This window comes from Podarcis tiliguerta, assembly GCF_965153285.1.
Source record: "Podarcis tiliguerta genome assembly, chromosome: 4".
In the NCBI taxonomy this organism is placed as follows: domain Eukaryota; kingdom Metazoa; phylum Chordata; class Lepidosauria; order Squamata; family Lacertidae; genus Podarcis; species Podarcis tiliguerta.
Window position 1 is genome coordinate 11,552,156 of NC_139537.1, and position 26,534 is coordinate 11,578,689.

The 26,534-nt window shown below is 48.1% G+C and overlaps 1 protein-coding gene across 1 annotated transcript in view; it reads right to left on the reverse strand.

Annotated features, from left to right (window-relative positions):
• RAB30 (RAB30, member RAS oncogene family) overlaps window positions 1-24,715 on the reverse strand; it is a 42,940-nt gene extending 18,225 nt beyond the window's left edge. Inside the window, exon 1 of the mRNA XM_083436910.1 lies at window positions 23,897-24,715. The gene's annotated coding sequence lies outside the window, so the exon portion shown is untranslated. The remainder of the gene's footprint in view (window positions 1-23,896) is intronic.
• Between the last annotated feature and the right edge of the window lie 1,819 nt (window positions 24,716-26,534).

Below are 26,534 nucleotides of genomic sequence, written 5' to 3' on the forward strand. Positions count from 1 at the left end.
CAGCCAGGCTGTCGGTCAGCCAGAGCATGCATGCTGCTTGTGGAGAAAAGGCAGCACCAGAGTATCTCTGATTCCGCTCTGAGGTGGCTGGCTGCAGAAAAGGGAGGAGAGGGGGAAATGTAGAAAATAAAAGTTTTCAGATGTACAGTGGTACCTCAGGTTACATACGCTTCAGGTTACATACGCTTCAGGTTACAGACTCCGCTAACCCAGAGATAGTGCTTCAGGTTAAGAACTTTGCTTCAGGATGAGAACAGAAATTGTGCTCCGGCAGCGCGGCAGCAGCAGGAGGCCCCATTAGCTAAAGTGGTACTTCAGATTAAGAACAGTTTCAGGTTAAGTACGGACCTCCGGAACGAATTAAGTACTTAACCCGAGGTACCACTGTAAAAGCTTTTCCTCGCACATGATTGAATCATCTTCACTATAGTTGATGGACTCACGAATGTTACCTGTGTTTATTTTTTGAAATCCCAGACCACGCTGAATTAGATCATTTCCCAAGTGTGCAAGACCCTATTGTTTTTATTTGTTAAAGCGGACTGGAAGTGGAGACAGGAAAGAGCAGTGAGGTTTTTTTGGTTTGTGGATAGCCCTAAATTATATGAAACTGCGAAGATCCAAGCAGACCACAGAGAGCTCCCAAAGTTAAGAACTTTGCTTCAGGATGAGAACAGAAATCGTGCTCCGGCGGCGCGGTGGCAGCAGGAGGCCCCATTAGTTAAAGTGGTGCTTCAGGTTAAGAACAATTTCAGGTTAAGTACGGACCTCCGGAATGAATTAAGTACTTAACCTGAGGTACCACTGTAATAGAGCCTGCAATGCTAACTCACTATGTGTGTGAGAGAAAGAGGGAAGGGGGCCGGCAGCACCATGGGCTTGTGGCTCTTTTTGCTGAGGGAGGACATCTCTTGCAGAATTGTGGGGGGTTTTATGGCTACACACTAGCCAGGCTTTAACTTTTTTTACTCATTTATTACATCTCTCCCAACACTTACTCCAAAGAGCTCCGCTCAGAACACAGGGTTCTCCCCAACACACACATGATTTTTTTATTATTGCCCTTTCTGGGCTCTTTTAGGGCAGTTTCTACCATTTTAAAAGTCACTTCTGGCTTTGACGTGATGCACGCATGCATGGGTTGTGCGTCAATTGGGTGAACGTAAATGGGGAGTTAGGGACATGGGTGGCGCTGTGGGTTAAACCACAGAGCCTAGGACTTGACGAACAGAAGGTCGGCGGTTCGAATCCCTGCAACGGGGTGAGCTCCCGTTGCTCGGTCCCTGCTCCTGCCAACCTAGCAGTTTGAAAGCACCTCAAAGTGCAAGTAGATAAATAGGTACCGCTCCGGCGGGGAGGTAAACGGCGTTTCCGTGCGCTGCTCTGGTTCGCCAGAAGTGGCTTAGTCATGCTGGCCACGTGACCCGGAAGCTGTACACTGGCTCCCTCGGCCAATAAAGTGAGATGAGCGTCGCAACCCCAGAGTCGGCCACGACTGGACCTAATGGTCAGGGGTCTCTTTACCGCTTTAAATGGGGAGATGCCTGTGCAGCAAGCTTGGGGAGAAAAGTTCCAGGTTTTGCAGACAGGTAGTGCGTGTGGGTTTCTTCAGCACCTGAATTTCCAAGTGTCGCAAGCGCTTTGGAGGTCTCTGTTTCAGTTCAAAGCCCCGTGGAGAGATGGTGCTTTGGCCGGGACAAGCGCTGAATCTGTGTCCAAAGATTGTCTGCTTCCGTTCTTTATTTGGGACCCCTCCAAATCTTCTCCACACCCCTAGGATGAAGCACTGTGAATGCTCTGCAACACCCTAAGTTAAGCTAATAAAGTATTATTTTGCTGGTGTGAAGACTGAATGACGGATAACATCTGGACGGCAAAATGATGCTACAATTCCATCAGTCTCCAGGATTCCTGATTCTCACCTGCATCTTCACAAGCATCACTTGCAAAGTTGCTACTCACTTCTTGAAAGGAGAGAAGTGTTGCCAGACCCCTCCTCTGGGTGGCTTGAGACAACCCACAGACGCCTCAGAGGAGCCATTTCCTGAAGCAGCAGAAAACCACAGGAGGAAACCTCTTTTAAGCCCCAGAAGGACAATTTAGCCTCGGCACAGAGGGGAAGAGAGAGCCAGGTGAAAGCTAAAACCATCTTGCCCTTTTCACACAGAAAGAGAAGCCAAGAGTGCATTGCTGTCTTAAAGTAAAATGAAAAAAAAAATACTGTGACAGTAGGCACTTCCACAGTCTGAGCCGCCAGAAAAATGAAAAATGCAAACTGCAAGCCTCAAACTTGGCTTCTGAGCATCATAAGCTCAGGCCTGGTTCCAACACAAGGCTAAAGGCCAACTACACACGTCCAGGAAAGGGGGGGCAGTACACGGTCACCACTGACCCATATCTCCTCCCGTACGGTAGTGATTATTTACAGAGCCAACACAGTGCAGTGGTTAGAGTTGGGCATGGGCCAAGGAGAGGCCACATGTCCAACTTTAGAGAGGACTGTCGTCTGTTGGAAGCGATGGCCGGGCTGAGTTTGTATTGGGAGAAGCCTAAGAACGAGAAACTTCAACGGGTCCAAAATGGAGCAGCCAGATTCCTGGCTGGGGAATTTGCATAACCCCAATTTTAGAAACAGCAGCAGTGAAACCCAGCTTGTTCCTGGGGCCAATTCAATACGCTCACATTAGCGTTTAAAGCCTTAAACAACTAAGACCCCCAAGTATCTGAAAAAAAGCATCTCCTTCCCTATGGACCCTCTTAGACCCTCTTAACCTTGGCATCTGCAGAGAGAGGGCATTCTCTGTGGCAGCCCCAAAGTTGTGGAATTCTGGTTTCGTCACTACACAGCTTTCAGCTGAAGACACTTTATCTTTATTGTGGCCTTTGACACTAGAGATTTATATTACTGCATGCCATCCCAATCTCCAAGCGGTGCAAAATTCCAGGGGTTCCAGGCACTTTTACCCAGGGTTCGTATTTCCATTAGAATAAGGGACAGTAGAGACTGCGGTGTCTTTAGGATATATGGTTTATTTACACATATATACAACCTGAGCTTACAATGGAGAGGTTCACAGCATTAGTACCCCAAGAGGGTCTTGATTCACTCATTGCCACAGCCTTGGCTATATATAAACCATCTGTGCAAACTACAGAAACTGTAGGACAAAATACAAAAATGCAATAAAGCATTGTTATATAAAAAGACAGGGCACAGCTTAATAATCAAGGAAACCCATGAAGTTGCATCTTCAAAGATGTCTAAAGTAACTGGTGGCGCTTTCCAACAGGCAGGGGAAAGAGAGTTCAAAGTTATGCAGAATAAATCATGGAAACTAGTTAAAAATTAAAGCATAATTTATGCAAAAATAAGAGAAATGATGGAAAGTTGCCCAGTTTGCATGATGTATATCCAATATATCCAAGAGGTTATGTCCTTTCCATCTGCCCCCCCCCCCATTTTATCCTCACAACAGTCCTGGGAGGTAGACTAAAGGTAAAGGTAAAGGTACCCCTGCCCGTACGGGCCAGTCTTGACAGACTCTAGGGTTGTGCGCCCATCTCACTCAAAGAGGCCGGGGGCCAGCGCTGTCCGAAGACACTTCCGGGTCACGTGGCCAGCGTGACATCGCTGCTCTGGCGAGCCAGAGCCGCACACGGAAATGCCGTTTACCTTCCCGCTAGTAAGCGGTCCCTATTTATCTACTTGCACCCGAGAGTGCTTTCGAACTGCTAGGTTGGCAGGCGCTGGGACCAAACAGCGGGAGCTCACCCCGCCGCGGGGATTTGAACCGCCGACCTTTCGATCGGCAAGCCCTAGGCGCTGAGGCTTTAACCCACAGCGCCACCCGCGTCCGGGAGGTAGACTAGGATAGTCCAAAGTCACCTTGTGAGCTTCACTGTCAAGTCAGGCTTTGCTTTGAGTTTGGGCACCTGCCTCTTCCTCCTCCTCAGTCGCCCCCAATATACAAGTCCCAGCCTGCTTGCGCAGCCACCCAGCCCAGCATTTGCAGGTTCCAAACCTGCAAGGACTCTGTGGCTCTTCTCTCTGTTTGTTCATCATCTAGCTGTGCTCCTGCATGCCCCCCCCCCACCTCCTCAAAGAGCAATATAGTCCCTTTCTCAAAATGCAGATGCTGTTCTACTTGAGCTCAGGAGCCTTGCCAGGAGCAAGAAGGCAGCCAAGCAGATACAGATGCTGCCTAGATGTGTTCTCTCATAGCCAAGGACATCAGAGATGAGATGTCTGCAACCACCCATTACACGGTCTAGCCATTAACTTAAAACATCGAGATAGCTACTCTCTCTGTAGTCGCCATATCTCCCGACTTGGATCCTAAATGTAGTCTGGCTCTGTGGCTGTCTTTAGCTCTCAAAGGAGAGAGAGATGAAAGGCTTACTGAAAAGTAAACCCAAGACTGCACTGTAAAAGACTGAGGAATGCAGTTATAGCCATCTTCAACCTTTTCAGGCAAAGACCTCATCTTTACCCCTAACATTCAAAAAGGGACCCATTTAAGTTGTATGTTTGTCTTTCTCTCATCTCTTCCAATCCACTCCCAGACCTTTTTAACTCATCCTCTGCATCCCTCTCCTTCTGCAACCCCCCTACTACTTGGAACAATTTGAAGAAAGCAAGAATGAAAATGGTCCTGGAGCTAGTGGCCTGACCCATCTTGGGTTGGGGGCCGCTGGACCCTGTTATGGGTCACCACCCACCAGCCAAAAAACCATGCTCAAGCCTGCAGTGCGATACCTGGAAGGAAGACGCAACGATCTCAATGGACTTGCTTCCACATAAGCATGCAAAGAGATGTCACAAGTGATAACCAATTACATTACCTTCCGAAGACATCTGAAGGCAGCCCTGTATCGGGATGTTTTCAATGTGTGATGTCTTCAGAAAGTAATGTAATATAGGATTGTGCTGCTGAATGCTAGACTCTTAAAGTGGGCTACCATAATTTGTGATGCACCAAAGCGTGCACACAGTTTTCACTGGCCAGGTGCTTGCCAACACCTCCTCCCTTGCAATCCTGATTTTAGAAATCCAAAGCAGACAGGAAAAACAGCCTCTGGGTCACCATTTGTGGGTGGTGGACTTGTCTCGCTTGGTGGGCCGCAAGCTGTGCAGATGTTCCTTGTTAGCGGGCAAAGCCAAAGCAAGAAAACATCTGCATCTTTGTGGACAAGGTAGTGCCAGAACTATTGACATACAAATCTCACTCGCAGTCAATATGCAAAGCATTCTGGGTTGTTGGCAAAGTTTTGTGTGCATACAAAAAGCTGTCTGCCCTCAAGGAGTTTACAATCTTAGGGGAAAACAACAAAGAGCAGAAAGGAACAGGAGGGGCAAGAGTAGCTATGGAAGAGTGCAAGCAAATAAAGTCACATTTCAACTTAAATGCTGAATCCACGTTCTCCAGCATCAGCTTCAAGATACAAGTGACATAATGTAGTGGAAATGCGGAAGACAACTGTATTTCGAGGCGTTAGGTGGCATGTCCCTTTCCCTTTAACGCCCCCAGTTTGATTCTTGTGTTTCGCACACCTGTCGGGAGTTTCTTGGGTTCTTCCGTGTTGCAAGTGCTGGCTGGATGCCCGGCTGCAGGTAGTGGGAGACTCTCAGCCGCTCCGTATTAGTTCCATCTCAGGGTCCTGGGCTAATCATGAGTAATGCCAGGTGCCCTTGATTACATCAAGACAGGCTATAAAAACCATAGGTGGGAGGGGCCTGGGGAGCTTCTGCCCAGATCAAAGGACCTGATGCTGGGAGACTGACGGCAGGGTCTTTCTCCTGCTGCTCTACCTGGGGCTCCAGGCAGCTGAAGGGAAGATTGGGTAGCCCCTGTTGGGTATGTTTTATGTTATGCTTTGTATGCCGGCTGTTTATTTGTTAATAAAACTATTTTGGTTCCCCTTCCACCTCCTCAATCTTTTTGTCCTGATATCCTTGGAAAGAACTGCTGTATTTGGCAGCACACACTACGGCAATGCTCTGCTCAGGAACAGAGCTATGGTGGTATGTCAAATCATGTGGTGTAGGACCCCAGACACCAGCCCTACCCCCAAATGTCCCCACACACATGCCAGCCTGCCCCCTGCACTACCAACCTCCCCAGATTGAGCAGAAAAGTCTGAACGTTCCCCGCAATCAGGAAACCAGCATGACGGAGGTGCTCAGGTACAGAGAGAGGCTCATAAGTGCATCCAGCCCAATGTGCTTAGAATTCCCCTCCAGGCATTCTTGCTCAACAGGACCTCCCAGCCAACAGCTGGAAAGGAGGCTTAATTGTGAGCAGATATGCAGAGAAGCAGGGACGCGGGTGGCGCTGTGGTCTAAACCACTGAGCCTCTTGGGCTTGCCGATCAGAAGGTCGACGGTTTGAATCCCCGCGGCGGGGTGCGCTCCCGTCATTCGGTCCCAGCGCCTGCCAACCTAGCAGTTCGAAAGCACTCCCGGGTGCAAGTAGATAAATAGGGACCGCTTACTAGCGGGAAGGTAAACGGCGTTTCCGTGTGCGGCTCTGGCTTGCCAGAGCAGCGATGTCACGCTGGCCACGTGACCCGGAAGTGTCTTCGGACAGCGCTGGCTCCCGGCCTATAGAGTGAGATGAGCGCACAACCCTAGGGTCTGTCAAGACTGGCCCGTACGGGCAGGGGTAACTTTACCTTTACCTTTATGCAGAGAAGCAAAGCCCTCTACACGCACATACATGTTCAAAGTGAATGTGTGAAGGCAGCTGTGGAGTCAGGCACACATTACTCTCACAGAAGATATTGGCACATGGAATCATGAAGGTTGGAAAGGAGCTTCCAAATGAACTCAGATGAACATTCTGAGAAGACCCTTTCGGGCCAAGAAGGTTAGGAGTTTGCTTGCAGGGCAGGGATGTTAGAAGGGACAATTGCATGTGTGCCCCCATGCCGCCTAGACAACCCCCCCACCTACTTTTTAACCCATCAATCTTTCACAACAGCCCTGTGAGGAAGGTCAGTTTTATCCCCAGACAGCAGACAAAAGAGAAGGGAAAGAGGCTTGCCTGTGGTGAATGAGTGAAGGAAGGGATTTTGTGGTCACTTCCTTTGAATTGAAATAAATGGCTGTATTTTCATTTCAAAGCCAAAGTTCCTTCGTGCAGACTTGCAATGCAAACAGATACTAAAACGAGGAAGAAAGAATGAGAACAAGAGGGGGTGGGGTGAGAGATTGGGAAGGTAAGAAAAATGGATTTTCCCCTCCTTCCAAGACATACAAAATTGATGCCTCGATGGCAAAACCCAGCACATTACCAATCCTGTGGGTGCGAGTTGCATTTTATAGGCAGCAATATAGGGTGGCAGGTGTTAGCTCAGTGTCCTTGGTCTGATTATGTCGCTGGCTTCAAAAGCAGCAGACTCGGGCCCTTTAATTAGGATGCATGGCGGAGCTTATTTTATGCCTCTGCCCAGCACAGAGCAAGCAAGCCTCCTCAAGCAGGACAACCCCCCTGGGGAATTTTTCTCCGCAGAGCTCTATTAAACGCACAGGTGTTAATGCAACTGCATTCTGGCACACAGAGAACGTGCAGCATTTCATGGCTCACACGCTGCTCTAGGAAGCGGAAATCAAGGCTGGCATCAACGTCTAATCCCAGCTCTGCTACAGACCATAAGTTTTAAGGGACTTGGAAGGAGTCCTTCTGATAAAAAAGGGGAAAAAACAGGCACTGCCTTGGAGATAGATACCACAATCTCTCTTCGGTAAAAAAAATAAAAATGGTTTTGTGGGTTTAAGAATCTGGGTGAGAGAGCCTGCTTTGCTGGTTCAGATACACAGTCCACCTAAACCAGCATTTTGTTTTCAGCCAACCTAATGGTCACTGTTCCTGGCAGCTGTAGTGACCAGTAGGGCCTGCAACAAAATTTTGCAGTGCTCCTGTGCAGCACTCCAGCCAACCAGCTGTGCTTGATATCAGTCCCTTGCACCTTCCTGCAACCTGATGGCAGCAGCAGCAGCAGCGCATGGCCATTTTGATTTCCCACAATGCCGTGGGCATAGTGTTGCTCTGGGGCATTGTGGGAATTTGAATCCTGCCTGCTGGCCAGATGCTTCTCTTTCCCCTCCTCACGCCCATCGCCTCTGCTGACAAAATCTGAGAGGCAGGCAGGGCTGCCAACTTGTCAATGGCCTGACTTCACAACAGCGCAAGGTTTGAAATCAGCTGAGCTTAGGGCATAGGGGGAAATTTAAACAGAGGCCTGCTGCTGCCAGGTGAGGCAGAGGCCAGGCAGCCCACTAGTGGACACTTTAGCAAGGGGGTTCTGGAAACCTGAATCTAGACCTCAAGAGACCCAGGGGCACTGCCCTGAGAGGAGGCAGAGAGGGACTGTTGGTATCTGTCTCAAGAGACAACGGAGTGTGCCTCTGGGGGTGAAGTCAAACTGCTGTATTAGCAGCACGGAAGTGACCTCCTTGGGCAGTGCGTATGGAGGTCCTGGCTGCAGGAGTTGCTGGAAGGAGGCGTACAAGACGCCACCCAACCATCTTATGGACTCCACCGCATTTGTGTAGGGTTTACACCTTGGCCTTTACTTCTACCAAAGATATCCCGCAAGGCAGTGGAGGTTTAGGGTCAGAGTTTCCCTTCTCTAAAATGGGCTCCCATGCCAGGCGGGCGAGCTGCATCTGCCCCCCACTTCCTTCTACAGCATGTGCAGAAACAGTCTTTTTTTTTTTTTTAGAAAAAAATATTATTAGGAATTTCAACATAAGAATTTATCAAAAATACATCATCATCCTCTTTCCCCCCTCCTTTTCCCCCTTCCCCCTCCCCAAAGAAAGAAAGGCCCACCCCCTAGACTTCCCTCAGCTCCTCTTTCTGGTTTCTCAACAATATTGTTCTCTGCATACTATAAAAATGTATTGATTTATCTATCTATATATTGCCAATAAAGAAAAATTTGTGAATGTTTATTCAAAACCTGCCAAGGAGTCCAGTTCATTTTGTTGTTTCTTTAAATACTTTGTAAAAGGTTCTCATTCTTCTTTGAAGTCACAGTTGTCCTTGTCACGTAGTTTGTGTGTCAGTTTCGCGAATTCCACATAGTCCATCAGTTTCTCTTGCCACAGTTTGCAGAAACTGTCTTCTTGACCATTGGACCCACTACAGATCTCATCTGCTCCATCCAATGAAGCCTGTCTTCACAAGCAAGGGAAGCCCCTAACTCACTAAGGGTTTGAGACCCTTCGGCTACCCTCACCTAGTTTAGCTGGGGTCTAAACCACAGAGCCTAGGACTTGCCAATCAGGAGGTCGCGGTTTGAATCCCCACAACGGGGTGAGCTCCCATTGTTTGGTCCCTGCTCCTGCCAACCTAGCAGTTCGAAAGCACGTCAAAGTGCAAGTAGATAAATAGATACAGCTCTGGCGGGAAGGTAAACGGCGTTTCCGTGCACTGCTCTGGTTCGCCAGAAGCAGCTTAGTCATGTTGGCCACATGACCCAGAAAAACTGTCTGCGGACAAACGTCGGCTCCCTCGGTCAGTAAAGCGAGATGAGCGCCGCAACCCCAGAGTCGTCCGCGACTGGACTTAACGGTCAGGGTTCCTTTACCTTTTTTAGAAGCTGTTCCTGGGGTACGGCCGCTGTCACACGCTGACAGCTTCCAGGACCCGCAAGAGAGCTGTGTGCAGCATGGGGACCCGGCAAACTACCCCAGAAGGAGCACACATGTCCCTCATCAGAGGTACTGCCCCTCCCCTAACACCCCATACATGCCTGGCAGAGAGGGATAAGACATCAATAAACAAATAAAATCTGGCTTCATGCTGAAAGGTGATCGTCAAGGCTCTAAACCTCTCCTTCCTAAATAGTTACACACACACACACACACACACACACAGAGGCTTCTCTTCTTTCTCCTGGATCAGTTAGACTTCATGCAGGACTGCTTGAAATTCAATAGCTACAGCCTGTCCCGGAAAGGAAAAAAATAGGGGGGGGGGCACCTTCCCCAGATGCACAGAAACATGTAATAAACTGTCTTGTGCTTTCATGGCATGTGAAAACCCCGAGGCTGAAAAGATTGTGCTGAAATGAGGTTTCAAAGCCGTAATGGGACAATATTGCTGAATAATCAGAAGAGGCTTACAAGAACCCACAGTGCTAGAAGCATGTGAATGGAAAACCAATTTTTCTTTAAAAAAAAATAAAAATAAACCCACACACCAGGCTGCAAGATCCTATTCCTTCTACTAGAAACCAGACTTGTGCTTCCCAAGCTATGCAACACATGAGGGAGAATATTTCTTTTCAGAATTTGTTGGCCTCCCCTTTGGAGGGACAGCTCACAACAAAGTGACCTAAAGTGACTTTACAAACACAACTGCCAACACTAATGCCAACTGCAATACAGATGAAAAATAAAACCCAAGAACCGTATCTATACAAATAAAAGACACGTCCCACAGAATCTGCCCCCGCCCCAGCTAAAGCCCCCTTGAGTCTCCATCTGGGGGGAAAGCAGGATATGAATATACTAGTAACAATCTTGACAGTAGAAAATCAGGGGGCAAAGGTTCCCCAACAACACCTTGCCAAAAGTGCTTATTATGTGTTGCACGTTATTACAAACTGTATTTATGAAAAGTGTTTTAAATGTTTGAATTTTATTTGAGTTATGGAGAGTTGCCTCCAGTCACAAGATAGCTGTCGAAATGAATCAGCAGGATGAACTCACATCCTTTTATTTCAATGGGTCTACTCTGAGCTGAATTTACGTATAACACAAGCCTATGTTTATCATTCCCATTATTAGCAGAATTTATATCCTGCCTCTGCTCCCAAAGCAACTCATGTTTTACTAAATCACCATACTGCAAACTGCCTTTTGCGGCCTCTGGAACAATGGGAAGCATATAAATTTCTTAAATAAATACAGCCCGCCACTCCACAAAACAAAACCCTGGAGCTGGGTGCAGCTTGCTGCTTGTTAGCTTTTCTCCCACGTCCTCCCTGCTCCTCGGCCCATTTCTTGATTTCCCTCTTTGTGCTGCAAACACAATCAACTCTCCGCTCCCCATCTTTCGCCTGCCGCTCAAGGGGCAGGAGACCGGCACACTGATATATTCCACACGGAGCAGGACCACGTGACGGCTCCTGCAGCAGCTAAATTGCAACCCCAGAGAACAGAGAATCAAAGATCTGGCCAGAGAGCTGCTACTCCGGCCCCCAGAGCCAGAACCAGGGAGCCCTGCGAACACCGGGCCTCTCCCAGCTGCCTGCCTCGCGCATCAAAATTGAGAGCTGTCATCTTCCATTGGCAGGATGGGTTTAGGGGGAGAGAAGAAATGGGCAGGATGAGACACATGTGGAATCCCAATTCTTTCACCCTCCCGGTTGCTTCTGTTCCTTCAAACCCTTGCCAGGCAAAAACTACTTACTTAACTTATTTTATATCCCCCACCTTCCCTTCTGAAAAGGGGTCTAGGAAGGCAGACACACAAATGCTGCCCTGGACTCCTCTGGGAGGAAGGGCATGGTATAAATTCAATTATTAAAAACCGTTTAAAATAGGGGCAGGCAACCTAAGGCCCCTGGGCCGGATGCGGCCCAATTGCCTTCTCAATCCGGCCCACGGACGGTCCGGGAATCAGCGTGTTTTTACATGAGTAGAATGTGTCCTTTTATTGAAAATGCATCTCTGGGTTATTTGTGGGGCCTGCCTGGTGTTTTTGCATGAGTAGAATGTGTCCTTTTATTGAAAATGCATCTCTGGCTTATTTGTAGGGCATAAGAATTTGTTCATTATTTCCCTCCCAAAATATAGCCTTGCCCACCACATGGTCTGAGGGATGGTGGACCGGCCCATAGCTGAAAAAGGTTGCTGACCCCTGGTTTAAAACATCCAAAAACAATTCCAAGGCAGCTGCAGACTGGGATAAATCTCGACCGAAAAGGCTTGTGGAAAAGAGGAAGGTCTTTAGTGGGGCACCGAAACAGCAACAGAGACGGCCCTTGGCTAATATTCAAGGGGAGCAGAATTTCAAAGGGTAGGTATATCACAACACTAAAGGGTCCTCTAGGTAAGATGGTACCTGAGGGAAGCCCTCACCTGCAGGGTGCAGTGATCAATGGGATGTACGAGATGGTCTTTCGGGTATCCTGGTCCCAAACATAGGGCTTTATATGCCAAAACCGGCACCCTAAACTTAGCCTGGTAGCTAATTGGCAGCCGGACTTCTTCCGATTTCGAGTCTACAAAGCTGTCTCAAACCGTTGGTCCATCTAGCTCTACAGTGGCTCTGCACTGATTGTAGCTGTACACGATCTATAGAAGTGACTAGATTTTTTATATTAAAAATCATTATACTATCATCATGCGCTTATTTAAACCTGGATCATGGTGGACAACATCTTCTTAGGTTGACCAATTTCTGACTCTGCCCTCAGGCATTACCAACTGGGGTTTAAACATTTATATCAGTGCAATAGTGTTATTTGGCTAATTAAAAGGTCACTAAATCATGCGCAAGCTTTTGAGTTCTCCAGAACTCTTCACCAAGAAAAGAGGGGAGAGGACAGATATCTATTGCACCACGCAAATATGACACATACCAGCTAGTCTGGCAGGTAGTCACTTGTGCCATCGTGTAAATATGATAGGCATACAAGCACTAATAAACTTCTCTCCCCCCCCCCCCCCTTTGTTTACTGCCTAGCCTGACGAAGACATAGCTGTCAACCTTCCCTTTTTTTTGTGGGAAATTCCCTTATTCCAGCGCCGTTTCCCGCTGCTTCCTGCTGCTATCCCGGATTGTTAGATATCCCGTAGACCAGTGTTTCCCAACCTTGGGCCTCCAGCTGTTTTTGAACTACAATTCCCATCATCCCTGACCACTGGTCTTGCTAGCTGAGGATTATGGGAGTTGTAGTCCAAAAACAGCTGGAGGCCCAAGGTTGGGAAATGCTGCGGTAGACTGTCCCCGGGACAGGTGAGGCTGCTGATCCCTTATTTTCAAATCCGAAAGTGGACAGCTATGCGAAGAGTTCTGGAGAACTCAAAAGCTTGCACATAATTTTGTGAATATTCAGCTGGTCAAAATATTGCAATAATATGGTCATTGGGGGGGGGGGCAATCTGGCTTCCTTTGCTTTTTAACTGGGGTTTCCACATCACAAGCTGCTCCTGGCCCAGCCAATGGGGATGGTAAGAGTTGTTAATGACTCAAGGCAAATGGTTCTATCAGGAGAGGGAAGTTTGTTAATGACATCCATTTAGATGGACACTTATCAGATGGCTGGTTCATTAGGAAGTGGATTGGGTCTGATGGGTGCGAGACGGCTCCCTGGGGGCATGTCTGCTGTTTCCTGGCCTGTAAGTAATAGGCAAGTTCATGTACCATAACTTGGAGCCAGATAGCGGATGTGCCAGAAACAAAAAGTAAACAAAACCAGGTCTTCCACTTCATAAGGTGCCCAGCTGCAGCTCTGCTGTATGTAACAGAGGTGCAGTTAGGCCTCCTGGTTCTGCTGCCAAAAAAAAACGTTTCACAGGGCACTCAAGCAATTCATGACAAGGAACCACAACTGTCAAAAGTGTGACCTCCCTCACCTGTTCTGTTTGAAAAAGCACAGCGGGGGGTAACTATGTACAAACAGCACAGCCTTACTCAACAGATTTGCTCTGCTGAAGCGTGGTCGCAATTGCTGACTGCAAGCACCACAAAAAGTTTGGGTTCTTTAAAAAGACTATTTAAAAAGAAGAAGCAGCAGGGAGGCCACAGGAACAGCATGGTGGAAGGAGAAGAAAATGAATTCAATCTCAAATGCCATCAGGAGGACCCAATACATGCATTTCCCTGTTGCAGACTTAACTGCAATGATGGACCGACTGTGATTATCAGTTAAAAGCAGTTGGCTAGTTCTGATGACAACCATGAGCTAGGTTAAGAACTTTGGGAACTTAAAAAAGAAAGGTCACTTGATAGCAGGACAGTCCACATATATATTCCAGCCTCTTTTTCTTAATGGTGACTGCTCCTGCTCAGAATGTACAGGAAAAAGGTTTTTGGTCCCTGAAATTCATACTGATTGTGCAGATAAAATATAACTGATAGAATTCTACAGGATGTGGTATTGGTGTGTTAAAACAATCAAGATCCAGTGATCCCTAGGCATGCAGGGATGGTGCCCGGGCATCTTCACTTGGCTGCAAGGGGACGATAGCCAGGGTGCAAAATGCGCCTGGCGCGTGGCTAATTTCAAACACTGTCTAATTTCAAACACTGGCATCAGTGAGCCCTAGGACACGAAGCAGCACACCATTTCACAAACTACAGTTCCTGAGACACTCTGGGTACTGTGTCTCGTTCTAGATGCCACATTTTTAGGAGGAGATTGACAAACTGGAGTGTGTTCAAAGGAGGGGTACCAGAATGGTAAGGGGTCTGCAAACCAAGTCCTACAAAGCACAGCTGAAAGAGTACATTTAGCAGGGAGAAGAGAAGATTCAGGAGAGGCGAGATAGCTACCTCCAAATACCTAAAAGGATTCCACATAGAAGAGGAGGCAGATTTGCATTGTTGCTCCACGGTGTAGGAGTGGAACCAATGGGTGTAAATTTCAGGGAACCACCTCTTCCATTCTAACCTTGCAAAATCTCCTCTTCCTCCTCTTGCTTACCATCCTTGCCCTTTCTGTTTCCAGAGCATGTCAATCTGTTAGCGATGCCAGGGCACAAGAGGAAGAGGAGGTCTCTTTGCAAAGTAAGGAAGAGGCACAACTGCAAGGGGGCTGGCAGGCCATCCCAAACACCTTGATGGGCCTGATCTGGCCCATGGGTTGCAGATTCCCTACCCCTGACCCACAGGATGGGAGAACTACCAGAAAGACTCTTCTTACTTTGAATGGCCAGGGATAGCTCAGTTGGTTAATAACGCCAAGCTTGTTAGGGAGAAATGATGTCTAAAGAAAGTGTTAAAGCAGAAAGCTCAGCTATTAGAACTGCAGGCGTTGCTACAAATAAAACTAAAGTGTTCAGTTCGTGTCAACACAGTTGCGCCACTAACTGAACAGCTTATTTACTGCAGGATGAAATTTCATGAACTGTTGAGAAGGATGAGAGGAAAAAATGAACTCGGGTCACCCTTTCCAATGCTAATGCAAAAAAGATGGCGCTCTGCAAGTACTTTGTCCTTTGTTCTCTGCTTCAGATGGTTTCCCAAGGCACTGAACACAACTAATCATAAAGTTCATCATATTTAAAGGCCCCTTGAAAGCAGCAGTGGTTAACCACTGCACCAAGATTTTACACGCATGCCCCACGCTAAGGGCTCCGCTCGTTGGGCCCACCTACCCCTTTGCCCAACCAACACCCCCCCATACACATCACCCACTCCCTTACACACACACACACACCATTTCTCTCCCATCGGAGGCAAATTCCATCAGTGACTCACAAACTTGCTACATCCACTTACAGCGCTTCACTTGGAAGTGCCTTTAAACACAGTTCACCAAGTGCAATCAGCTCAAACGGTGTCTGCTGCGTAGGAGCAAAACTGTTGGCATCTTCAGAAACAAACTTGCAGCCAACGCTGGTGCCGACCTCTAAAGCCCCAGGTCCTTTCAGGACATGTGTGGGGAAGCTTTGGTCCGCCAGATGTTGCTGGACTCCCATCAACCCAAGCCATCGGCCATGCTTGCAGGGGCTGGTGGGAACTGTAGCTCGACAACCTCTGGAGGGTGAAATGTTTAGGCGGGTATATCAAGGACAGATGGCACACATTTTAAACTACCCAAGCCTGGAGGTCAATACGGCCCTTACGGCTAGCAATAGGATTTGAAGCAGGTTGTGTATGGACTGCATTTTGGCATTCCTTACAGTAAGTTCTTGAAGACTACTTACCTCCTCTTGAAAACATGTCTGTGCTCAGACCTCCCTGATCCCCTGGATTCTGTGCCTCTGCGTTTCCAATATTCTCCTGACGTTTTTAATGATTTTATGCTATTTCTATAGTTTATATGTACACTGCTTAAGAGTCTTTCCCTCCTAGTATTAAGCAGACCAAACGTTTTCTCAGACAAGTGAATAAATAGGGGTGGGACTATCCTACTCAGGTCCTCACCGGACAGCCTACGGCCTTCCCTAACCTAGCTGAGCCATAAATACTCCCGGGTCACGGCTGCGGTGTTGCCTGTGCCAATGGCCTATTTTAAGCCATGCCTGTCTGACTGACCATCTCCATGCAGCTGCCTCCTGCTCACTGCAGCATAGACCCCAAACCATGAATGTTCTGCATGAACCTCAGGCCAACAGCTCCAATGCCAGCGATGTCACCCCAAAATCCAGCAGCTGCCAGTGTTAGCTCCTGCTGCTGAAGCCTACAACCCAGTGCTGGCAGTGAGTGACAAAATTAGACCTTACATATAGCTTAACTTTCCCATTATGCCACTTGAACAAAACAGGCAGTCCGTAACCCCTCTTTCAGTTAAAATTACATAGGATTGTCAACAAGGTACAGTTACTGCAAAGGGATCGTTTCGCCATTTAAATCATCGCACTAAAAGGAGGCAGCACAACAAAGAAGACTCCTTCTTCTTCAAGAAAGGCCACCGCCGAATCCTCCAGGGTGCTGCTAATTCCCACATTTATTTCCAAACTGCTTGTCTGTTAATTTGCTTACAGTGTGAGTAGTTGATGTGTTAGTCAGGTACAGAAGCCTACAGGGCTAGAATCTCTGGCTTCACGTGCAGGGGCTTATATCAGCCTGGATAGCTCAGTTGGTAAGAGCGTGGTGCTGATAACGCCAAGGTTGCAAGTTCAATCCCTGTATGGGACAACTGCATTGCAGGGGGTTGGACTAGATGATCTCTCCCAACTCTATGATTCTATGATATAGATCAACATACAGCTTCCACCCTACCCAACAATCATCTCAGAAGATGAAGCAAGCCTTAGAACTGCCGGGGAACAGATGTAGTTCAGCAGTAGAACATTGGCATTGCATGCAGAAAGGCCTCAGATTCAGTCCCCAGCATCTCCAGGAACAAGCTGGAAGAGATCCCTGCCTGAAACTTTGGAGATCTGCTGACAGTGCTGTAACGGTAAAGGTAAAGGGACCCCTGACCATTAGGTCCAGTTGTGACCGATTCTGGGGTTGCGGCGCTCATCTCACTTTATTGGCCGAGGGAGCCGACGTACAGCTTCCGGGTCATGTGGCCAGCATGACTAAGCCGCTTCTGGCGAACCAGAGCAGTGCACGGAAGCGCCGTTTACCTTCCTGCCGGAGCAGTACCTATTTATCTACTTGCACTTTGACGTGCTTTTGAATGGGAGCTCACCCCGTCACGGGGATTCGAACCGCCAACCTTCTGATCGGCAAGTCCTAGGCTCTGTGGTTTAACCCACAGCGCCACCCACGTCCCACAGTTAGTGCTGTAGACGACACTAATCTAGATGGACCAATGGTGTGATTGCTACCTACGTTCCACCAACCCAGCAGGCAGCTGTATAGGAAAGGGCCTCCCCGATCTAAACCTAGCTGGCCAAATAGTTCCATGTCACAAACATTCTAGTTTCACTGAAAGTGAATTCAGTCCTGGATCTCCTGGCTGCTTTTTAATCAGGGCTAGCCATCTTATTTTGCACATAAGATGATAAGAACTGATTTAAAAAATAAAAAAAAAACTTTTATTCCCCAGTCTCATAACCAAAAATCAATATGCTAGTGCTGTGCAAGGAAGAAGAAAAATAACACATTTAGATGCCTAGGCAACTCAGTTTCTGGGATATCTTTTAAACGCAAACTATAAACATATTTGCTCTATGACTTGCATGTATTTTTTGCTGGCTATAGTTACATACCCTCCAACATTTCTTTGATGAACATAGGGACGTCCTATTTCATAATAATCATCATCATCATACCCCGTCCATCTGACTGGGTTGCCCCAGCCAATCTGGGCGGCTTCCAACACGTATAAAAACAAAATAAAATATTAAACATTAAAAAACTTTCCTATACAGATGTCTTCTAAAGGTTGTATGTATAATTACTTATCTCCTTGGCTTGGTGATTGCCTAACACCATACCTTCCAATATTTCTTTGACGAAAATAGGGACGTTCTAAGGAAAAGTGGGACCTTTCAGAATCAAATCGGAAACTAGGACAGCTTCTGTAAATCCGGGACTGTCCTGGGGAAATAGGGACAGTTGGGGGGTCTGTAGTTACAGCTCTCTCTACCTTTAGGAAGTGCAAAGGCTCTCACCCCACCCCACCCATCCTTTATAACATATTTTGCATTTTGCTCAAACGCTTTAAAGCAGGCATAGGCAAACTCGGCCCTCCAGGTGTTTTGGGGACTACAACTCCCATCATCCTTAGCTAACAGGACCAGTGGTCAGGGATGATGGGAGTTGTAGTCCTAAAACATCTGGAGGGCCGAGTTTGCCTATGCCTGCTTTAAAGGCCCTCCAAAAGGAGCAAATACTGCCATACTAATTATTTAGTGGTAGAAAATAAAAGACTAATAGGCCGTTCCACAAATAATTGAATCAGGCTATCTGAGTCTGGTCTTTGAGATGTCAGGGTGGGCATGCTAGTTTGAATCCCAGTGGGTCAGCTCAACTGACTTCTGAAGCAGCTTGGAAAGGGTCCATTCTGCAAATCGGCTGTCCACTTGAAATCACTGAGATGGCCCTAAGATAAAGGAGATCACCAGCAATCCCATGTCTCTGACCAAGCTCTATGAGCTTGCAATAAACAGCAGGCCCAGATGGAGAAGCACATCTACACCCCAAAGTGCCATTCAATGGGGCCCAAATGAGCATCCAGAAGTATCTCCACGGCAGGTGCACTTGCAAAAGCTTATTTCCGCAAAGGTTCTTCTTCTCTACAGAATCTAAGTGGGTGGATTTTCCACTTGGAATAAAGCACTACCTACAGCAACACAGTGCTTTGCTTAACTTTGCAGTCCAGTCCAATGGCTGTTTGGAACAAACGGGCATTGGACTAGACTGCAAAGCTCAGAAAAGTGCTACAGTGGGTGGGTGACAACACCATCATTAAAATTAAGTTTGCATGCTTATACTTGGGGTAAATCACATTGAACTTGGTGGGGCCAAAAGTAATTTGCCCCAATTACCACATTTTTCACTCTATAGGATGCACTTTTCCCCCTCCAAAAATTAAGGGGAAATGTGTGTGCATCCTATGGAGCAAATGCAGGCTCCTTGGCTTCAGCGATAGCAACGTGAAGCCTCCGAAGCACAGAGGGAGCACTCCCTCCATGCTCCGGAGGCTTCAGGTTCCTTTTGCTGAAGCCAGGAGAGCAAGACTCTCCTGGCTTCAGCAGAGAGGGAGAGCTACGCAACGCCCCTTCAGCGAAGCGGGAGGAGAAATGGAAGGGGCTCCATTTCTCCTGCTGCTTCGCTGAAGGGGCGCTGAGCAGAGAGGGGAAGAATTTTTTTTTTCTTGCTCTCCCCCTCTAAAACAAGGTGCGTCCTATGGTCGGATGCGTCCTATGAAGCGAAAAACACGGTAAGTGTGCACAGAACTGAAACTATGAAGAGTTGTTGTTATTGTTTACAATTTGTATTTTGGATAATGGCATTGTTACCCCACCCATCCCAAACCTTAGGAACAATGGCTAGTAGGGCATTTAAAAATAAAAACAGCAACAACAATGAACAAGCCCACAGTAACACAAAGGACTTTAACAACTATATGAACAACATATGCTCCAAAAGCGCTATGTTTGGATTGGAGACTCCAACACGCCCTTTTTCCTAAAGTCCTTGCATAGTTTTCTCATAGCTCACATATCACCAGTTCACCAAGGAAGCCCCCAGCACAAACTTATCAGGCTGAACTTTCAAAGCTCGTCCTTCTGGGCCAAGGCAAACCGCTCCTAGAAAATCCTCTGCTTTTATAGCCCATTGCAGGAAACTGCATATTTCTTTACCCCAAACTTGCCAAGAAAAAGGGGTGGGGGTGGAGAAGATGAGGAGGGTAAAGTAAAAGAAGCAATTCCAGGCACAAAAGAAATAAAGAAATCTATGGCAAGCAGAAGGGACCTGGGCTGTCGCTGCGTTGTTGCTCTCCTTTGACAACAATAAGGAAGGAAGGAAAAGAGATCAGATAAAATATAAATGCAAGGCGGTTGAGCTGAGGAATGTCGATCCCTCAGGAAGGGAATGGCCCTCGCAAGATTAAAGAAAATGATATCAAATGGGATGTGCTGCAATATCGGCTTTTGTGGCCATTGTGTCAGTGTTTACAAACGCGTTGATCTCAAGGAACAGGGGGTTTCATTGTTCATCCCGAACTCATGTCACGCAGGGCAATGCGATTCCAATGAAAGTTTGCCAGAGGACAAAACAGTGTCAGTTACACAAGGGAAGCGCAGGAACAAATCTATGCAGTAGCGGCGGAGGAGAGCCAGCTAGCCGGCCATATGGATTCAATTCGAGCCGTTCCCTTCCAGGGAAGGAACTCTGTATAGGAACCAACACAATGACGCCAGGCCTATAATCCACAAACCACTTAAGACACATCACACTCACACTATCTGTCTCTCTCTCTCTCTCTCTCTCTCTCTCTCTCACACACACACACACACACTCACACACCAGTTTTTCTCCTCTGTATGCTTTTACTTGGACAAGCTGCTGAAATCAGTGGGATTTAACTTGGGATCCCACTGTTCTTCCACATAGTGCTTTCATCAATTGCATTAATTATAGGCGATGGGGAGGGAAGGGTCTCTTAATAAAAGCCATAAGCCCCACTGCCTGACTCTTTAGCCAAATCCCATAACACCCTCCCCAAAGGCATTGTAAACCCAGTAGCTATTGGGGTGGGGCACTGAATAGAAAATCCTGCTGCTTGTCAATGAGCTTTCTTCCAACCACAGTCCAGAATACACTTAAACCATGGAACCACAGTACTGCAGAATTGGAAGGGACCCTGAGGGTCATCTAGTCCAACCCCCCGCACTGCAGGAATCTTTCGCCCAACGTAAGGCTCAAACCCACAACCCTGAGATTAAGAGTCTCATGCTGAGCTATCCTTATCTGAGAGCAATCCTTTGGTTTATTGGGGATTTTATGCTGCCAGGTTATATGTTTGCGTAAGAAACATATACCCTGGCAGCATATAACCCCCCCAAAAAACCTATGATTGCTCCCAAATAAATTGTGAGCGCTCAAGTTAGGATAAGGGCTCCAGAGCCAGTGACAAGATGCAGCGTCCTGGGCAGGTCCTAGCGCCCCAGCAGGACGCCTTTGATCCCAGCTGGACAACTGCATGTGGGGAGCTGCCATTTTAATTTCCCACACTGCCTATGACTGATGCTGCATCAGGAGCATTGTGGGAAATTCAAAAGCAGCAGCCCAAATTGCCATGGCTGCCCACCCCTGCCAGGAAAGCACTCCAGGTGAGGGGGAAGATAATGACACATGAGCATTCCACCAGAGGGCACTGTGCCAAGAGCTCCCTGAAACCTGGAGCCAGTTCTGCAGAATCCCATTGCAGCCAGCGCATCTCAAATGCACGGACGGCTCAATCCGAAGCAGGTTTATTTGAAAATAAGCCCCTTCGGATTGCACTGGAACAACAGGTGATGGGGCTGATAGAGGTGCTACTCTCCCTGCACGTAGGCTGTAGAAAAGCCCTTCCCTAAGGAACAACGCTGTAAGCAGGGAATGCAATGTTTTCAAAGCTCCTTCCCAGTGCATGGAGCATTTATCCGCCTGCGGCGCAGCATATTTCTGCCGGTGGTAGCACAGAATGTGCAGTCAGGAGTTCTTGCAAGTTAGAATAATAAACCCTCGCAATCTCTATAATGCAGTGGGACTGGGACCAAGACACTGATTTGTCATATGCTAAGCTGCTGGGCTGAACAGACCTAACTCATTCTCCCTTACCCACACACAACTTCATGTTGGGGGGTGGGGGGAAGGTGACTTGCCTCTTCTAATCTCCTCCCCACCCACTGGATTCTAAATCCACAAGAAGAGAAAGAGCTGTCAGCTTTAGTTTTGCAGATTCCCACACAGTCCGCAAAATCAATGGGGGACTAAGCAACGATGACCCTTCAACTAAAATTCAGCCTTATCAGAAACGCATGCATTGCAACTTGTATGGCTTTTGACAAGACTTTATTCATCAGGGTGCCCAAGCATCCGAAACACAGCTGCAAGCTATGCAAACTTGCTGAACTCAGTGATGCTTACTTCCCAAGTTGACATTCAGAGGCTCAGGCTACATAGACCCACCTTCGCAAAACTGAGGATGGCTCCTGAAAAAAATGAAGAGGGCCAATAGGAATCCTTCAGACTATTTTAAGACGCCAGTCATCCTAGGAGAAAGAGCAGAACAGCCCAAGTCCGTGCTGTGTCAATGTTTGCTTTTCTCCTCGCCAATCAGGCATTTCTCCCGACATTCCCAGGGCCTTCCATCTCTCTGAGCATCTTGGCAGCATTAAGAACAGCAGAGTGACTGGTTCTGGTTGCCAAGAGAATAAAACTGGACCAGTACAGCCGCTTCCCTGACAATTTATGGCTTGCATATGGTCATTTGGAATTTGTCGTTAGTGTGTGGCCAAAGTTTTTACAGAGTTGAAAACACACACACAGAGAGAGAGAGAGAGAGAGAGATTCCAAACCTGTTAGCAACCATCAGAAAGAAAAGGAAAAACAGGAGTGAGTTTTTGGGTGAGGTGGAAATAGTCATTGCAACATATTGGTTATGTAGCGGGATAGGATGCAGGCTTCCTCGGAAACAAGTCCCACCAAGCTGAACGAAACTTACTTCTTAGTAAGCAGGCTTAGGATCTCACTCAGCCTTACCATACATGCATGCAAAAGTATGTCTTATAGACCAATCTTTTCAAATACTCTTGGTGGAAGCAAGTCCCATTTTATTCAACAGGACAAACTTCCAAATGAGAGTAGGACAGCACCCTCCCTATAGGAAATTAAAGTGTGATCCTATGCACTTTGCTCAGAAGTAAATTCCACTAAGTCCAAGGGTGCTTAGGACTGCAGCCTAAGCCCCACCAAACTCAGAGGAGCTTACTTCTGAGTAAATGTACCCAAGGCGTGGGGTTCCTGGAGGACTATTATCTTTTCTCTATTTTAAACACCACTCGCCTACCCCTATGACTATTGCTTATGTCATCTTTTTTTAAAAAAAAAGACGAGAGCCATTTCCAATAGTAAACATTTCTGACATTTACACACACATTTATATCCTCTACTGATGTTGCAAAAAAAAAAGGAGGCAGAAAGAGCGATGGGGAAGGAGCTGAGTCAAGTCTTCGAAGCTTGCATTAAATCATCTCTTTCGCACCCTGTAATTGTTCAACGTGCGAAAGACTCTCCACCGCAGCCCCCCAAAACACGAACACACCCGGCTATGCCACAATTAGGTGCTTCAACGGTCCCAGGCACTCACACCCCAACATCTGGAAAGGGGAAGAAAGAGGAGAAAGGCAGGCAGAGAAACACTGTCTGATAAGCATTCAGCAAGCAAGCCCGTCTCTGTAGGGATTCCGCACATGTAACCTTTCCTTGCCCAAAAAGAAAAAAGGAGGAGGGTGGGGAAACACCGGGTTTGCAGACAACTCCAAGGCTTTGTTGCTGGGGCTCATCAATAATCTTCGGAGTTAGGAGGCGGCTCATTATCATTATCACTTTGCTTTGGGCGATGTTGCATCCAAACAGCAGGGAGGGGGGAGAAACCAGGAGACAAAGCGTGTTTCCAACCCCCCCCCCCCAACCCTTCCCCACGCCGCCGCCAATGCATACATCCACAACACGTTCCGGATTTTAGACAGACTAGCAAGCTGATATATATGAAGGAGAAATAATGCTTTAAATAAAATTAAAAAAAGCATCGCGCAACTCACCTGGTTTGGGACGGCTGCTCCCTGCCCTTTACAAAGAACATAAGCCAAGAGGCCAGGTTGGAAACCAAGTCACTTAATTAGACATGAGCGGGGCAAAGCTTGCGAAGCAGTTCCCTTGGGATGCAAACTGTAGAAGGTCGTGTGTGTGCGCCGCTTCCTCCCCAACCAACCAAGCCACCCACTCCCGCCCCCTTTTGCTTGGGATTCAGTCACTGGTGCTGCTGCTGCTGCTCTGGTTGCTGGAAGCAGCAACAGCAGGGGGAGGGAGGAGGAGGCTGCACACCGATCTGGGTCTGGCACAATGAATTGCAGCGCAGAAGGACCGCCCCGCCCTTCAGCCGCTTTGCAATTACATCATCCTTCTGTGGCTCGGTAGGGGGCGGAGGCGGAGGGTGGGCGGGGAAAAAGGAAAGACAGAGCCTTCCCATTGGCCCCTCCGGGCAAGCGTCCCTTGGGTCCCTGGGAAACGTAGTCCCGGGGCGCGGTTCCGCCCCGGGCTACAACAGGCGCGTCTGGTCGTTCGCGGCACTACAACTCCCGTGAAGCCCCGCGCGGCGCGGTCTCAGAAAGGAGCTGAGGAGAGAGAGGGAGGGCCTTAAGGCTTCGGGAGCCGAGCCCGCTCGCTCCCTCAGAGCGGCCATATTGGCGGCGGTGATGACGGCGGCGGCGGCAGTGCGGTTCTCGACGGGCGCCCTGCGGAGAGGAGGAGCGGCCCTAAGGAAGCCGGGTTTAAAGTGGCGGTGCGGTGGGAGGGGAGGGGGTGGGGGAGCGAGTGGGGGGGGGGATAAAGCGAACCGGAGCGGTTCAGGAGAGCTTTTCAACCTGAGGTGGGGCGGGGGAGGGGGGAGAAGCGACGGTGGGCGCGAGGAGGTCAAAAGTCCTCGGGTGCGTTTGGCGAGTCTCTCTCTCCCTCTCCCCTCCCCTTCGTGATAAGTGACGGGCGGGGGGGGGGCGGCGTGTTGCCGTGGGAACCCCCGACGGGAGCGCGGCTGCGCCTTCCCCGCCCCTTCATAGGTGTCCCCAGACCGCAGCGTTCCGCGCTTTGCCGCGGGTGGCGCAGAGGTTAGAGCGCTCGTTGCGGGCGTCCCCGGGAGCCCCGCGTTCGGTTCCCGGGCGCCTCTCTCGGGCCGGGTTCCCCTAATGGTAGTTTGAACACCGAAACAATCGGTTGCTGCGGCGCCAGTGCAGAGCGCAAGCCCTGAGCCAGGAAATCCCATTGTGATTAGTGGCGCCTGCTACTTAACCTGGGCACGGATAGGAAGCTGCCCCAGACACTTAGGTCCATCTAGCTCAGTGTTGTCTGCACTGGCTGGCAGCGGGCCAGGACTGAGCTTTCAGCCCTTGAATTTAATGGGATTTTACCGTTGAGTTGAGTGGCTTTGTTTGGGGTGGGTGGACTACAGTTTCACTGAGTTTACGGAATGACCAGGTTTCCCCCCCCCCCTTCTTCTCCCCTAATGCAGCCTGCAAACCCTCCCGCTTGCAAAATCATCACACTGCCTGGAAATTCTGCTTTTTGTAAAACTAGGAGAGCTGGTCCTAGTGGCGTGTAGTACTGAGAATCTGTCCAGCTTGCGGCTGTAATATTACAGCGAAGTGGTAGAGCACTTACTTGCGTGCAGGGAGTCCCCAGGTCGAATCCCCAGGGGATCTGCTGCCAGTCCCTGTAGACAGTGCTAAGCTAGAAGAACCAATATTGCAGTTCAGGGTAAGGCAGCTTCCTAATCTAGACAAATTCCCCAATAAAGTTGATGAAAGACAGCAGAATTATAATAGTTTTAACTTTGGGAATTCCTTCCCCCGCCCCTGCCCCCAAAATTCCTACTACAGATTTCCCTTGTTTCCAAGCACTTTGTGCTCTACTCAAGATATATCTTAACAGTGCAACTCTGTACATCTTTACTCAAAAGGTCCCACTGAGTTCAGTGGGGCTTACTTGCAGGTAAGTGGGTATAGGACAGCAGCTTTAAAAATAATTTTCTCCTTCTTGACAAGATTTCTGGGATCTTATTTGAAAGGTGAGGTAGAAATCCCTGTAACAAATAAATCATACCTATGATAGTTTACATTGTGTTGGAATTTCAGAGCAGTATTAATGGAGCTCCATTGTGGTAGTTTGTAAGTTCTTGTGGTTGCATAGTCCTAAAATGGTGAGGTTTCAACGATCCTGTTTTAATCTGCTACATACTATTATGCTAGTATCCTGCCTGTTTGTTTGTTCTACAACAAACATTCCAGGTGGCTGAAAAGTTTATTTACAAAGCGTTATAAAAGCCTAGTGGAAACAGATATCACAAGTAGCTGAAAGTATAAGGACAAATTAACGATAAGGGTCATCCTCGTTTTGCATTCCGCAGAATCACATCTTTAACCATCAAGCCCCGAAGATATTCTTGCGTTGCAGGAATTAGATGACTCTTGGTCTCCCAAGTCTACGATTCTATGATACTGGTCTCATTCTGTGGGAATTGTTGGCTTAAAATGGAGCATCATTGATGGATGTGAAAGAGCTCAATGTGTGGATGTTAAACGAGTTCCCTTTTGTTTGGTGAATACTTCTTCCAGAACAGGAATGGGGGACGTTTGGCCCTGCAGATCTTGCTGGGCTTCAGTTCCCATCATTCCTCACCAATGGCCA